We start from the raw sequence: 16979 nt of genomic DNA on the forward strand, positions 1-16979 counted from the left end.
TCTTCCAAGAGGAGGGTCGACGGTTGGAAGAATTGCTGGAAGGATGGGGGTGGTTTGAGTCCAGCTCCAGCCCAGTCCGTTCTTGATGATGCTGTGTCCAAGGATCGAAGGTCCAACGATCCTGGAATTGGCGGAGTCTTCCTCCCACCGGAAGCACTTCATTGCTTCTGGTGTCCCGAGGGGCTGCGAGAAGAATCTCTGCCGGAGCCTCTACCTCTGGGACGAAAGGTAGTGGAATGTTGCTCGTAGGCAGGGGTGAAGACCGGTGACTGCGACACCACCAGCTGAGGGACCAGTTGAAAGGTCTGCTGTGGTTGTGCAACCACTTGGGGAGCAGCGGGAGCCGGAAACTGGCGTCTTGGTTGACGTTGCTGGGGCCTAGGATTGGAGGATTTCCTCTTAGGCCGAGGGCCTTCGTCCTGAGAGGACTTCCTCTTTCGGGACATGCCCCACTTGTGGAGAAGGTTCCGGTTCTCCCTGGCGGCTTTGTCCTCTATCTCTTTCACCAAGGCTGACGAGAAGAGATGTTTACCCCAGATGTTGGAGGAAATCAGTCTCCGGGGTTCGTGTTTCACCGTCGCATTGGCGAACACGAACTCTCTACAGGCTCTGCAAGCCTTAACAAAGCTATACAGGTCCTTTGTCGCAGTTGCTAGTTGTGACTTTGCTAGGACCATATACAAGTCTGGGACTCTAGTGTCCCCAGCCATGACTTCTAGCTGTATCTGATGTGACAGAGAAGCGGCAAGTCTCTCCTTGGTGTCCTGTTCCCGATGAAGGAGATGGTCATTCAGTCGTGGGAGGTCCTCGTTGAACTGGCGACCAGCCACATCAGGTTCCAACTTCCCAACCGTAAAGGTGAACTGGATATCTTTCCAGTACCTATCATTGGGGGGAAGAGTGAGGGAGAAGGGTCTGCACTCCTCCAGTGCAGGGCACGGTTTACCTTCTTCCACCGCCTTCATGACCGCTTGGAAGGCCTTTTCTACAAAGGGGAAGGTCGCAGTAGCTGGAGCAATAAAGGACGGATGCTTTTTGCTCAGTGCTGGCATCTTGGAGTTGGTGAAACCCCGACTCTTCATTGAGTGAGCCAGCATGGCTTGGGCCTTCGCAAGATCAAACACGATCACTTCTTTTGGTTCGGTCTCTTCTTTTGAGGCTGGTTCGGACCTGAGTCGGACGTAACAGTCCGGATACGCCTCGAAATTCGAGAAGAATTCCACTACTTCCAGGAGGACAGAACCAATCTTGTCGTTTATGAAGATCTTGCCAGTCGTGATTGGCATATGCTCGGCGTACCTCCATGGGTTAGACTCCGAGCAGTGAGGGAGGTCCTTTACCGAGATCTTCTTCGGTTGTTTGAAGCCGATAAGAGTAGTCCGGAACTGCTCCTGAGTCTCCCTGAGCTTCTTCTCCATAAGGGCCTCCAGCATCCGGAAGACCTCTTGGGTGGCGGATGGTAACGTTTCTGAGGCAGTGGAGGTAGAGGGAACGGGTTCCTCGGTTACTACGGGTTTTACCAGGGGTGTTGGAGCGACCTCAGTCTCCGAATCAGGGTATTCCACCTGATCTTCCTCATAGTCGAGCTCTTCGCCCATGAGGGTCTTCTCCGACCGTCGGACACCTCCGACATACGCTCCACCTCGTCGGAATCGATGTGACACGTACGAAGTGTCTGCGCCATAACGACGTCGGGTTCGACCACCACTTGGATGGTGGGAATCTGGTCTTGAGGGATCACAGAGTCCTTGGATGCTTTCGGGAAAAACAAGGTCCTCATATCTTCGTTTGGAAGGTAAGGTCCAGAGGCGTTCTTTTGGAAACCGCGCACCCATTTACGCAGTTTCTCTCTAGCAGTGTCCCATACCTCCGTGGAAGGAGGGTTGTTGAATGCATCATCTAGGAGACTTTTGCAGATCGAACAGTTCTGCGGATCTCTTGGCGACGCAGGGGCGTGGGTCCGGCACGCCTTGTGCCCGTAGAAGTCCGGGCGATGAACTCCGCAGAAGGAGCTCTCACACTTCATACACTCCTCCTGTAAAAGAAAGAGATCATGAGTACATGGAAGGCATAGGTATGACTTACATTACTCTAGGCTTAAGAATAACTTAATCTGTAATATAGCATATAAATTATATGCTCAGGATAGATGAGCAGGAAAGGAAGTAGGTAGACACATACTTGTGAATCCCGTCCAACCGGTTACCGCAACCTTATCTGTAGGCAATTCCTTAGGACCCGAGGGTTCCAAAGGAGGGAGAAATCTGTATGGATGAGCCAAGTTAGGCCTCCTTTTAAATTAATTGTCCACAGAGTAGAAAGGATCTGAGACCACTCAGAACCTAGTGAGGGAGAGGGGGAAAATAGGATAAACCCCCTTGGTGATAGGTAGGTTCCGGCAAGAGACTACATCGAGAAGCGCAGAGTATGCTGGAAATGTTGTACCGTGCAACCGTACAGCATAGCCACTATATCAGAGGGTATAACAATACCAACAGGGAGGTGGCCAGGCTATCCGACTGCATCGGATTGACTGCCGGCGTGGTGCCGGAAGCCGTGGAAGAGGTGCTTGTCCATTAGCGTCTCATAGGGTGGTGCTGGCAGACCGGCGGCAAGCCGGAGACCGGTCCTGCAAGGTGAAATCATCTAGAACACACTGAGCGACCGAGATGGAAGACAACAAGGGGGCGACCGCCGGCAGGGCGGCAGGATGACGGTATGGTGAACCATAGTTCAACTCATAAGATGAATAGGGCGGATACCTAGAATGTCGGCAGATAAGGGGGCGGCAGTCGGCAGGCTGTCGCCAGGTAATCCTAGGGGAAATGTATGGGGTAGATACTCGGGACGTCGGCGGTATGTCGGCAGAGGGCGGTAGTCGGCAGGCTGCCACCCTAGTAGGGAGGTATTATCTTATGAATAGAGGTTACCTGAGGTGGCGGCGGCTATCGCCGGCAGTAGAGGCGGCAAGGGACCGGCACCATAATAGAGAGAGAGAAAGGTAAGGAGGGAAGGGAAGGGATATCCTATACCCCACCGGCTTCCCTCCGGAGGGAGTGCGCTCATGATAGGTGTGGATACGCCTATCATTCGGCGGCAGGGGGCCGACAGATGGCCGGGAGCCTGAGGTAACCCAAGGGAGGGACAGAGGCACTCAAAGAGAGGGAATCCTCCGCCGGCGACAACCCCCATAGTTCACTATGAAGGGGAAGTGTACCAGAGCGGCCAGCTCAGCAGAGGAGCAAAGCTAACCCTACCACTCCGCCCAAGGGAGGAGTTGTAGGACAGCGGACAGGGGTGTGTAGGCAGGCCTACACGAAATGGATAGAGAGGGGAGGGGAGTAGGGGTCTTTCTAGTGTGGAGAGACTCTGTATGAGTTAGGGCACCCAGGCAGGGGAGAACACTCCCCAACCTAGGATAGGTTAGCCCTGATCAGGTACAGCACTGGTGTACTGTCCTAAACTATAATAAAGCAGAATCTCCCCCCAGAGCCTAATCTAAACCAGGAGAACCATTCTCCTAGGTTAGGGAGGACTGGAAAGACACATCGCTAGGTTGCAGGGGGCAAGGGGTGTCCCAACCAAGTGCAAACTGGGGAAGAGCAGAGCCCTTCCTATGGTCTCAGACATGACCCTAAGGGGGATTCATTCACTTAGGGTGGAATGAGAGGAGTGATAAATACTCTGGGTGAAAGGCAAGATTCTCCCAAATATTAAATAAGGGAGAAGCAAGGCTACCCAGAGAGAATTACCCGTAGGTAAGGGGGATTTAGGAAGCATACAAGGGTCCCAGCGTTAGGTTAGGGGAGTGTGGTGCACAGACCGACACGGTCCCTTGTATGGTCCCTCGAAGGCGAAAGCACATGTACAGTACAGCACAGTAACTATTATGTTTAAAATGCCTAAATCTTCATAACTTAACTTAGGAACACTTATTATATCATGCAGCAATATGAGCACTAGGCTATCAAGTCTAGGGGCTAGGCAGTAATATGAGCACTAGGCTATCAAGTCTAGGGGCTAGGCCAGCGATCTAGTATGGGATCGGCAAACGTCGGTTTCCTAACGAGCGCTAACGCATAATATAATTACTTCCTAGCTATGAAGGCTAAATAACTAATGATAGTAATTAGTTAAAGGACCGGAGAAGGCTGTTCTGGCTAACTAAATAAAGCATGCGACATGAACAGCGGCACCGTAAAATGGCACGTCCGGTCTTGGCACAGCTCCGCCACAAAACACAATATTTTAAGAAAAGTAGAAGTTACTTTACAGCCAGAGCTTATTTAAACAATACTAGGACCTGGTACTCAACTTTCCAGAAGAAGGCGAGGCTGAAGGCTGAGACATAGCGAAGATGAACACAGATAAGAAAATCACTTGGGAAAAAGCCAGCTGCAGGTAGGAGCTACAATGAAAGGAATAAGACGGACGTGACGTCATTTAACAATGGCGCCCGTTTGTTTACGTCTCGGGTACCAAAAGTAGCCACGTATGAAAGTAACTTTGGAACGGCTCCTCAGTTACTCAGCCACCTTTCCATATTGAAGCGTTAACTCTATATGGGGTGCAGATAGCTATGTGGCGTGTTAATACATGCGTCCCCTGTTGATATACGATATCCTAGAAGGAAACCTTTAGGGTACTCGCACCAGAAGTTAGAATTCTGTGATAACCTTTAGTTTAATTCTCTGGGAATATCCACTGTAGTCAAATATACCCTTAGGAAGCTACTGAAGGAACCTTCCATCAGGACGACGTGGCTTGAGCCCAAAAATACTGTTGTACAAGGCTAAATAATGTCACATTAGCTCTCCACTACGCTAGCCTTAGCATCTGCAATTGTGCACATTACTGTATAAGTATAAAAATTTAAAGAATTGGAATTTGGGTGTTCAGTGAACACATGAAATTTAAGCATGCAGTAACGTAATATCATTACTGAATTATTGTTTAGTTTCTGGGCCAGACATTTTCAAAAATTTAATTTTTAGCACCAATTTCTTTGAATTCACATGTATTGGACCACCTAAGGTTACAATATAAATCAGGTTAAAGGATTACGGAGACTTTGTACAGCAACATGGATGAAAGATAACTTGAAAAGAAGTAACCAGAAAGGTACATACATACATATACCAAAGGCACTTCCCCCAATTTTGGGGGGTAGCCGACATCAACAAGAAAAAAAACAAAAAAGGGGACCTCTACTCTCTACGTTCCTCCAGCCTAACCAGGGACTCAGCCGAGTTCAGCTGGTACTGCTAGGGTGCCACAGCCCAACCTCCCACATTTCCACCACAGATGAAGCTTCATAATGCTGAGTCCCCTACTGCTGCTACCTCCGCGGTCATCTAAGGCACCGGAGGAAGCAGCAGGGCCTACCGGAACTGCGTCACAATCGCTCGCCATTCATTCCTATTTCTAGCACGCTCTCTTGCCTCTCTCACATCTATCCTCCTATCACCCAGAGCTTTCTTCACACCATCCATCCACCCAAACCTTGGCCTTCCTCTTGTACTTCTCCCATCAACTCTTGCATTCATCACCTTCTTTAGCAGACAGCCATTTTCCATTCTCTCAACATGGCCAAACCACCTCAACACATTCATATCCACTCTAGCCGCTAACTCATTTCTTACACCCGTTCTCACCTTCACCACTTCGTTCCTAACCCTATCAACTCGAGATACACCAGCCATACTCCTCAGACACTTCATCTCAAACACATTCAATTTCTGTCTCTCCATCACTTTCATTCCCCACAACTCCGATCCATACATCACAGTTGGTACAATCACTTTCTCATATAGAACTCTCTTTACATTCATGCCCAACCCTCTATTTTTTACTACTCCCTTAACTGCCCCCAACACTTTGCAACCTTCATTGACTCTCTGACGTACATCTGCTTCCACTCCACCATTTGCTGCAACAACAGACCCCAAGTACTTAAACTGATCCACCTCCTCAAGTAACTCTCCATTCAACATGACATTCAACCTTGCACCACCTTCCCTTCTCGTACATCTCATAACCTTACTCTTACCCACATTTAACTCTTAACTTCCTTCTCTCACACACCCTTCCAAATTTTGTCACTAGTCGGTCAAGCTTCTCTTCTGTGTCTGCTACCAGTACAGTATCATCCGCAAACAACAACTGATTTACCTCCCATTCATGATCATTCTCGCCTACCAGTTTTAATCCTCGTCCAAGCACTCGAGCATTCACCTCTCTCACCACTCCATCAACATACAAGTTAAACAACCACGGCGACATCACACATCCCTGTCTCAGCCCCACTCTCACCGGAAACCAATCGCTCACTTCATTTCCTATTCTAACACATGCTTTACTACCTTTGTAGAAACTTTTCACTGCTTGCAACAACCTTCCACCAACTCCATATAACCTCATCACATTCCACATTGCTTCCCTATCAACTCTATCATATGCTTTCTCCAGATCCATAAACGCAACATACACCTCCTTACCTTTTGCTAAATATTTCTCGCATATCTGCCTAACTGTAAAAATCTGATTCATACAACCCCTACCTCTTCTAAAACCACCCTATACTTCCAAAATTGCATTCTCTGTTTTATCCTTAATCCTATTAATCAGTACTCTACCATACACTTTTCCAACTACACTCAACAAACTAATACCTCTTGAATTACAACACTCGTGCACATCTCCCTTACCCTTATATAGTGGTACAATACATGCACAGACCCAATCTACTGGTACCATTGACAACACAAAACACACATTAAACAATCTCACCAACCATTCAAGTACAGTCACACCCCCTTCCTTCAACATCTCAGCTTTCACACCATCCATACCAGATGCTTTTCCTACTCTCGTTTCATCTAGTGCTCTCCTCACTTCCTCTATTGTAATCTCTCTCTCATTCTCATCTCCCATCACTGGCACCTCAACACCTGCAACAGCAATTATATCTGCCTCCCTATCATCCTCAACATTCAGCAAACTTTCAAAATATTCCGCCCACCTTTTACTTGCCTCCTCTCCTTTTAACAACCTTCCATTTCCATCTTTCACTGTCTCTTCAATTCTTGTGCCGGCCTTCCTTACTCTCTTCACTTCTTTCCAAAACTTCTTCTTATTCTCTTCATATGACTGACCCAGTCCCTGACCCCACCTCAGGTCAGCTGCCCTCTTTGCCTCACCATAAAGGTAGAACGTGATTATGCAAAGACTAGTATCATGAACTTTTGTTCTCAATATTTTCTTAAATGATGCAGGAAAAAATTATCAAAAAATTTAGTAGTATAAATTTTTACTTACACGAGTGACCATTTTTTTTTTTAACCATGATACAGTCCTATCATCAGCTGTACATTTTTCAATGGGGTCACTATTAAAGGGAAAATTACAATTACCATAAATAATTAGAAATTTCTCATCACCCAAGTAAGAGAGCTTGAAATATACATCACTTGTACTCAACTACTGTAAAACAATAGAGAATGGTCTTTCAGACTACTAAGATGTAAAAGGAATCACTTAACGATTATTATAGTACATTATTGCGTGTTCACGTAGGTATATTGTGCATGCATATCTAAAGTAAATATAGTTGGGATCGTGAAAATTACATTACTGCTTTGCATCATTTTTGGAGAATCATACTCCCCTTCTGCTTTCTCTGGGAGCCATTGATCTTCTGCTGCCTCTCCTCTCACACTTTTTTTAGTGCGGGTAAAGATGCGTACTGGTTTGGGCTCAATGGTGTGCAGATAGGCAAAGCAGTATTGTAATTTGACATGATGCTATAGTAAGCAATAATAAAATTGAACAGTACACTGCTGGTTCATAAGTTCAGTATTCAAAACAGCTACTGAATAATTAAATCCTATATGAACATGTTGATCTAATTTACATGGAAACAAGATTGATAGATTTTAAAGTTCAGCATGAAAGGTAGCATACATGCATGTTACTGAAAGGGTACACAAGATGGTTGTCTTGAGTATATCATCTTTGAAATATGAAAACGATAGGTGAAGGAAATGCACGCAATAGTGTAAAACTAATTTATTTCTATCTTGAAATATCAAGTTTACAATACAGGTATATAAATTCACTTCTATTCAAGACTAAGTATTGTCTGCTTAGTTGTCCTGTATTCTGAAACTTATATAAGAGTTATCTCCGTCAATACAAAATAGAACACATAGTAATAAAATTACCAATTAACAGAAATTCAAGTCTTGCCAACTAAAAAAGCAGCATCAGCAAAGTTGATTTTATATACAATCCTGTTCACTTATAATGGTGTCTTCAAAACGCAGAGTAGGTGAGTGACAATCATCACCAGAGGGTTATTGAAGACTACACCCTACAGAGATACCCCTCATCCAACTAAATGCATGAACTTTCGTAAGCTTCATGTAACTTTGCCTAGATCGTCCTGTACCAAACCATAAAGAACAATGGTTACCCACCTCTACGATAACTGTCTGCTCACTTACCACTGCCATCATGTGATCGTCTAATGAACAAGGGTCATGGCTATTAATAAACAGACCAATCCCCAGGTACTCTCACCTCATATTTCATTGCTTGAATTACAAAATATTGTACACTTTTCATGCATTTCATTTTGTGTACCTTTCCCTAAAAGCAAAGTTGTGTTCAAAACATCCGGTCAAAGTACCAGAAGGAATACATAATTATCTCTAGATATTTATTGTATTCTTTCTATTTTGATTACAAAATATCCCATCGGGTACCGGGACCAAGTGTTCGGCACACACAAAAGTGCATCTTCCGAGGTGTGGAAAATCAAAGAAATGCTCATAAAATACAAATAAAGCGCATGCAATGAGATTAGAGGTAATGAGAATACCTGCAGACTGCTCAGTTTAATCTTAACACCGATTGATAAGGCTATAATAAGGTAGAAAACAGTTATGTGGAGGGAGATCTTCATTCAATTTCTTTGATGACAAATCACCCTGTGACCTGGATATGGTACACACGAAGGAAGGGTACCTACGTATGATGTACAGTGCTTCAATGAACCTTAGGTGGCGAGCCACAAACTTTCCAAGACATTTGGAACTTTTTACCTATTTCGGGTGCAACATGTTTCCTCCCAATTTTTTTTTTTTTTTTTTGTATATTCATAGTCATACAGAATATTTTAGGTTTTCTCAATTTGAAAAATGGGTTATAGTAACAATTAAGTGTGCTCTCACACATGTATTTTTCACTGAAAACATCATGTCATCTTTATAATCTTCCCAACTCCTACACATATTAATCTTACTTTAAAATTACCAGGCCACCCACTCCCAACCACTTATGATTGGCATTTGAACATAGCTTTCCAAGACACATACTGCTACACAACACTGAAAAGCCTTCTTTATATCACGGTCACACAAGAACCACTAGTCTTGATTGCATTGCACCATTACCGATGTAGACTACAAACAAACACAAAAGGGACATTCATCTAATTTCAGCGCAACTCGAGAGGTTTTCACCCCTTCTCCCTTATACGCCGAAGAATATGACCAAGACAGGAAAAGACCGAAGCAACATCATGCATAACCTCACAATTAATAAAGTAAAAGCTCTCTGCAAATTTTTGAGATACAGGTATGATACATCAAGAGAACTGACCTCAAATAAACATACACAAGTAAATATGTTAAATTTCAAAGCCAGTTTCTTAATGTATTATACTACAAGCACTTCTTTCTTTGAATACCTGCAAACAAAAACATAATTTAACAAAGCATATTCCACAACCTTGATAGAAATGATGCCACTTTTAAATGTTACACAAGTTAATGATATTTCCAGATATAAGGTTAAAAACAATAACAGACTGTAATAACACTCAAGTACAGTATATGAATAAAATGACATTATATAAGAAAATCTAAGAAGTAGCTGTTTCCTACCAAGAATAACTTTGATCTCTGAGGGTAGGGTATATAGTTTACATACATTAAAATAACATTTCCCTGCTCCAAAAGACCAAACAAACTGCAAATACTACCTACAAAATCAATGGTCAACTTAAAAAAAGATTTTATATATATATATATATATATATATATATATATATATATATATATATATATATATATATATATATATATATATGCTATCAAAGAATAAAGGGCCCAATAATGATAGGCAAAATGGCATTTAAATTGTGGATAAGAAATTTAACAGCTACACTTTGGTTCCCATGACTTTTTTACCCTGTATATATCTAGTAAAGAAAAACTTTAGGTTTTATGTTTCCATATAATAGCAGATTTGTTCAAAATCCTTCTTCAAAGTTTAGTGGGAGCAACATTAATTTGGTTACAAACTTGCAATACAATAATAAAATACAGTTGAACTTAATAGGGGGAAATTGGAATCAATACAATACAGTAGAGCTTAGCATAAAATATGCAACCTTAAACATATGATCTACTTCAATTAAATATAACCAGTAGTAAAGCAATGTTCAATAAGCCGTTAAATAAAACATTACAATTGTATTCAAGAGAATACTGTAGTATAGATTTAATTTTAAAAGGAGGAAGCAAAGCAAAACTACCCAATAACTAACAAAGTGGTGAGTGAAAAGGAAACTGCAAAGCCATAATTAAACTAAACCCAGTATCTATAAAACTGACAAATTATCATTAAAACAGGCTATAATAAAAATATATGGGGATGTGGATATTACTCCGGATAACTGATACATCAACTTTAAAAATGAAAGAGCAATGGCCAATAAAATGTATATATACATTGGTACTTCAGGAACTGGATTACATAAAGGATGGAGGTCAATAAAGAAAGGTGGCATTAAAATAAAGTAAAATGTGAAAATGTAACAAGAAAATTCAGTATTATTTTACTAAAATTGATAGTGAAAAAATAAAATGCCAATTTACAGGGTGGTGTGTAACAAATATGTTATGTGAAATAGCACAGACAATTCACAAAAAGTGGTTCTTCAAAACCTAGGTGTGAAAAGGTGAGAAGCCAATTCACTAAGTGGTACTTCACCAAACTGGAACATGAAAATGCAGTGATAATTCACAAAATGAGGTATTTCTCCAACTGGAATGTGAATGATCACAGCGCCAATTCACTAAAACTGGTACTTCACCAAACTGGAATGTGAAAAGCCCTGAACTAATTGACAAGTGGTATTTCCCCAAAGTGTAATGCGGAGCAAGTACAAAGTCAATTCATGAAGTGGTACTTCACCAAGATAAAAAGTGAAAATGTATCAATGTGGTACTTTTCCAAAGTGATATGGGAAACTGTGAAAAAGAAAAAGAACACATTAAAAAAATGGCACTTCACCAAACTGAAATGTGAAAAAGCAAGGAGCCATCTCACAAATGGAATTTCTCCAATATGGACTGAGAAAAAGCAGAGCTAATTCACAAAAAAAGTAGTATTTCACCAAACTAGAATGTGAACAGCAATCAGCCAATTCACAAAAAGTGGTTCTTCACTAAACTGGAATGTGATTAGCAAGGGGCTAATTCACAAAAAGTGGTTCTTCACCAAACTGGAATGTGAACAAGCAAGAAGCTAATTCACAAAAAGTGGTTCTTCACCAAACTGGGATGTGAACAAGCAAAATGCTAATTCAAAAAAAGTGGTTCTTCACCAAACTGGAATGTGAACAAGCAAGAAGCTACCTCACAAAAGTGGTTCTTCACCAAACTGGAATGTGAACAAGAAGCTAATTCACAAAATGTGGTTCTTCACCAAACTGAAATGTGAACAAGCAAGAAGCTAATTCACAAAAAGTGGTTCTTCGCCAAACTGGAATATGAACAAGCAAGAAGCTACCTCACAAAAGTGGTTCTTCCCCAAACTGGAATGTGAACAAGCAAGAAACTAATTCACAAAAAGTGGTTCTTCACCAAACTGGAATGTGAACAAGCAAGAAGCTAATTCACAAAAAGTGGTTCTTCACCAAACCGGAATGTGAACAAGCAAGAAGCTAATTCACAAAAAGTGGTTCTTCACCAAACTGGAATGTGAACAAGCAAGAAGCTAATTCACAAAAGGTGGTTCTTCCCCAAACTGGAATTGAACAAGCAAGAAGCTAATGTTTGGAATGTGAACAAGCAAGAGGCTAATTCACAAAAAATGGTTCTTCACCAAATTGGAATGTGAACAAGCAAGAAGCTAATTCACAAAAAGTGGTTCTTCACCAAATTGGAATGTGAACAAGCAAGAAGCTAATTCACAAAAAGTGGTTCTTCACCAAACTGGAATGTGAACAAGCAAGAAGCTAATTCACAAAAAGTGGTTCTTCACCAAAGTGAAATATGAACAACACAGAGCTAATTCACAAAAAGTGGTTCTTCACCAAACTGGAATGTGAACAGCAATGACCTAATTCACAAAAACTGGTTCTTCGCCAAACTGGGATGTGAACAAGCAAGAAGCTAATTCACAAAAAGTGGTTCTTCACCAAACTGGAATGTGAACAAGCAAGAAGCTAATTCACAAAAAGTGGTTCTTCACCAAAGTGAAATATGAACAACACAGAGCTAATTCACAAAAAGTGGTTCTTCACCAAACTGGAATGTGAACAGCAATGACCTAATTCACAAAAAGTGGTTCTACGCCAAACTGGAATGTGAACAAGCAAGAAGCTAATTCACAAAAAGTGGTTCTTCACCAAACGGGAATGTGAACAAGCAAGAAGCTAATTCACAAAAAGTGGTTCTTCACCAAACTGTTATGTGAACAAGCAAGGTGCTAATTCACAAAAAGTGGTTCTTCACCAAACTGTTATGTGAACAGCACAGAGCTACTTCACAAAAAGTGGTTCTTCACCAAACTGGGATGTGAACAAGCAAGAAGCTAATTCACAAAAAGTGGTTCTTCACCAAACTGGAATGTGAACAAGCAAGAAGCTATTTCACAAAAAGTGGTTCTTCGCCAAACTGGAATGTGAACAAGCAAAAAGCTAATTCACAAAAAGTGGTTCTTCACCAAACTGGGATGTGAACAAGCAAGAAGCTAATTCACAAAAAGTGGTTCTTCACCAAACTGGAATGTGAACAAGCAAGAAGCTAATTCACAAAAAGTGGTTCTTCACCAAACTGGGATGTGAACAAGCAAGAAGCTAATTCACAAAAAGTGGTTCTTCACCAAACTGTTATGTGAACAAGCAAGGTGCTAATTCACAAAAAGTGGTTCTTCACCAAACTGTTATGTGAACAGCACAGAGCTACTTCACAAAAAGTGGTTCTTCACCAAACTGGGATGTGAACAAGCAAGAAGCTAATTCACAAAAAGTGGTTCTTCACCAAACTGGAATGTGAACAAGCAAGAAGCTATTTCACAAAAAGTGGTTCTTCGCCAAACTGGAATGTGAACAAGCAAAAAGCTAATTCACAAAAAGTGGTTCTTCACCAAACTGGGATGTGAACAAGCAAGAAGCTAATTCACAAAAAGTGGTTCTTCACCAAACTGGAATGTGAACAAGCAAGAAGCTAATTCACAAAAAGTGGTTCTTCACCAAACTGGAATGTGAACAAGCAAGAAGCTAATTCACAAAAAGTGGTTCTTCGCCAAACTGGAATGTGAACAAGCAAAAAGCTACTTCACAAAAAGTGGTTCTTCACCAAACTGGGATGTGAACAAGCAAGAAGCTAATTCACAAAAAGTGGTTCTTCACCAAACTGGAATGTGAACAAGCAAGAAGCTAATTCACAAAAAGTGGTTCTTCACCAAACTGGAATGTGAACAAGCAAGAAGCTAATTCACAAAAAGTGGTTCTTCACCAAACTGGAATGTGAACAAGCAAGAAGCTAATTCACAAAAGGTGGTTCTTCCCCAAACTGGAATGTGAACAAGCAAGAAGCTAATGTTTGGAATCTGAACAAGCAAGAGGCTAATTCACAAAAAGTGGTTCTTCACCAAATTGGAATGTGAACAAGCAAGAAGCTAATTCACAAAAAGTGGTTCTTCACCAAACTGGAATGTGAACAAGCAAGAAGCTAATTCACAAAAAGTGGTTCTTCACCAAACTGGAATGTGAACAAGCAAGAAGCTAATTCACAAAAAGTGGTTCTTCACCAAACTGGAATGTGAACAAGCAAGAAGCTAATTCACAAAAAGTGGTTCTTCACCAAACTGGAATGTGAACAAGCAAGAAGCTAATTCACAAAAAGTGGTTCTTCACCAAACTGGAATTTGAACAGCAGAGCTAATTCACAAAACATGGTTCTTCACCAAACTGGAATGTGAACAAGCAAGGAGCTAATTCACAAAAAGTGGTTTTTCACCAAACTGGAATGTGAACAAGCAAGAAGCTAATTCACAAAAAGTGGTTCGTCACCAAAGTGGAATGTGAACAAGCAAGAAGATAATTCACAAAAAGTGGTTCTTCACCAAAGTGAAATGTGAACAGCATAGAGCTAATTCACAAAAAGTGGTTCTTCACCAAACTGGAATGTGAACAAGCAAGAAGCTAATTCACAAAAAGTGGTTCTTCACCAAACTGGAATGTGAACAAGCAAGAAACTAATTCACAAAAAGTGGTTCTTCAAACTGGAATGTGAACAAGCAAGAAGCTAATTCACAAAAAGTGGTTCTTCACCAAAGTGGAATGTGAGCAGCACAGGGCTAATTCACAAAAAGTGGTTCTTCACCAAACTGGTATGTGAACAGCAATGACGTAATTCACAAAAAGTGGTTCTTCACCAAACTGGGATGTGAACACGCAAGAAGCTAATTCACTAAAAGTGGTTCTTCACCAAACTGGAATGTGAACAAGCAAGAAGCTAATTCACAAAAAGTGGTTCTTCACCAAACTGGAATGTGAACAGCAATGACGTAATTCACACAAACAGGTTCTTCACCAAACTGGGATGTGAACACGCAAGAAGCTAATTCACAAAAAGTGGTTCTTCACCAAACTGGAATGTGAACAAGCAAGAAGCTAATTAACAAAAAGTGGTTCTTCACCAAACTGGAATGGGAACAAGCAAGAAGCTATTTCACAAAAAGTGGTTCTTCACCAAAGTGAAATATGAACAGCACAGAGCTAATTCACAAAAAGTGGTTCTTCACCAAACTGGAATGTGAACAAGCAAGAAGCTAATTCACAAAAAGTGGTTCTTCACCAAAGTGAAATATGAACAGCACAGACCTAATTCACAAAAAGTGGTTCTTCGCCAAACTGGGATGTGAACAAGCAAGAAGCTATTTCACAAAAAGTGGTTCTTCACCAAAGTGAAATATGAACAGCACAGAGCTAATTCACAAAAAGTGGTTCTTCACCAAAGTGAAATATGAACAGCACAGACCTAATTCACAAAAAGTGGTTCTTCGCCAAACTGGAATGTGAACAAGCAAGAAGCTATTTCACAAAAAGTGGTTCTTCACCAAGGTGAAATATGAACAGCACAGAGCTAATTCACAAAAAGTGGTTCTTCACCAAACTGGAATGTGAACAAGCAAGAAGCTAATTCACAAAAAGTGGTTCTTCACCAAAGTGAAATATGAACAGCACAGACCTAATTCACAAAAAGTGGTTCTTCGCCAAACTGGGATGTGAACAAGCAAGAAGCGAATTCACAAAAAGTGGTTCTTCGCCAAACTGGAATGTGAACAAGCAAGAAGCGAATTCACAAAAAGTGGTTCTTCACCAAACTGGAATGTGAACAAGCAAGAAGCGAATTCACAAAAAGTGGTTCTTCACCAAACTGGAATGTGAACAAGCAAGAAGCGAATTCACAAAAAGTGGTTCTTCACCAAACTGTTATGTGAACAGCACAGAGCTACTTCACAAAAAGTGGTTCTTCACCAAACTGTTGTGAACAGCACAGAGCTACTTCACAAAAAGTGGTTCTTCACCAAACTGGGATGTGAACAAGCAAGAAGCTAATTCACAAAAAGTGGTTCTTCACCAAACTGGAATGTGAACAAGCAAGAAGCTAATTCACAAAAAGTGGTTTTTCACCAAACTGTTGTGTGAACAAGCAAGGTGCTAATTCACAAAAAGTGGTTCTTCACCAAACTGGAATGTGAACAAGCAAGAAGCTAATTCACAAAAAGTGGTTCTTCACCAAACTGTTATGTGAACAAGCAAGGTGCCGATTCACAAAAAGTGCTTCTTCACTAAACTGGAATGTGAACAAGCAAGAAGCTAATTCACAAATAGTGGTTCTTCACCAAACTGGGATGTGAACAAGCAAGAAGCTAATTCACAAAAAGTGGGTTTTCACCAAACTGGAATGTGAACAAGCAAGAAGCTAATTCACAAAATGTGGTTCTTCACCAAATTGGAATGTGAACAAGCAAGAAGCTAATTCACAAAAAGTGGTTCTTCACCAAACTGGAATGTGAACAAGCAAGAAGCTAATTCACAAAAAGTGGTTCTTCACCAAACTGGAATGTGTACAAGCAAGAAGCTAATTCACAAAAAGTGGTTCTTCACCAAACTGTTATGTGAACAAGCAAGGTGCCGATTCACAAAAAGTGCTTCTTCACTAAACTGGAATGTGAACAAGCAAGAAGCTAAATCACAAATAGTGGTTCTTCACCAAACTGGAATGTGAACAAGCAAGAAGCTAATTCACAAAAAGTGGTTCTTCACCAAACTGTTATGTGAACAGCACAGAGCTGTTTCACAAAAAGTGGTTCTTCACCAAAGTGGAATGTGAACAGCACAGAGCTGATTCACAAAAAGTGGTTCTTCACCAAACTGGAATGTGAACAGCACAGAGCTGATTCACAAAAAGTGGTTCTTCACCAAAGTGGAATGTGAACAGCACAGAGCTGATTCACAAAAAGTGGTTCTTCACCCAAGTGGAATGTGAACAGCACAGAGCTAGTTCACAAAAAGTGGTTCTTCACCAAACTGGAATGTGAACAAGCAAGAAGCTAATTCACAAAAAGTGGTTCTTCACCAAACTGGAATGCGAACAAGCAAGAAGCTAATTCAC

The 16979-nt window shown here is 41.4% G+C and overlaps 1 long non-coding RNA gene across 1 annotated transcript; it reads right to left on the minus strand.

The window, feature by feature from the left end:
* Positions 1 to 8052: 8052 nt before the first annotated feature.
* On the minus strand, positions 8053 to 15666 carry LOC137657783 (uncharacterized). The gene is made up of 2 exons (XR_011047204.1): positions 15549 to 15666; positions 8053 to 15391 (listed from the first exon to the last, which is right to left on the minus strand). It is a non-coding gene; the product is annotated as an uncharacterized lncRNA (long non-coding RNA).
* Between the last annotated feature and the right edge of the window lie 1313 nt (positions 15667 to 16979).

This window comes from Palaemon carinicauda, chromosome 18 (genome assembly GCF_036898095.1).
Source record: "Palaemon carinicauda isolate YSFRI2023 chromosome 18, ASM3689809v2, whole genome shotgun sequence".
NCBI lineage: Eukaryota > Metazoa > Arthropoda > Malacostraca > Decapoda > Palaemonidae > Palaemon > Palaemon carinicauda.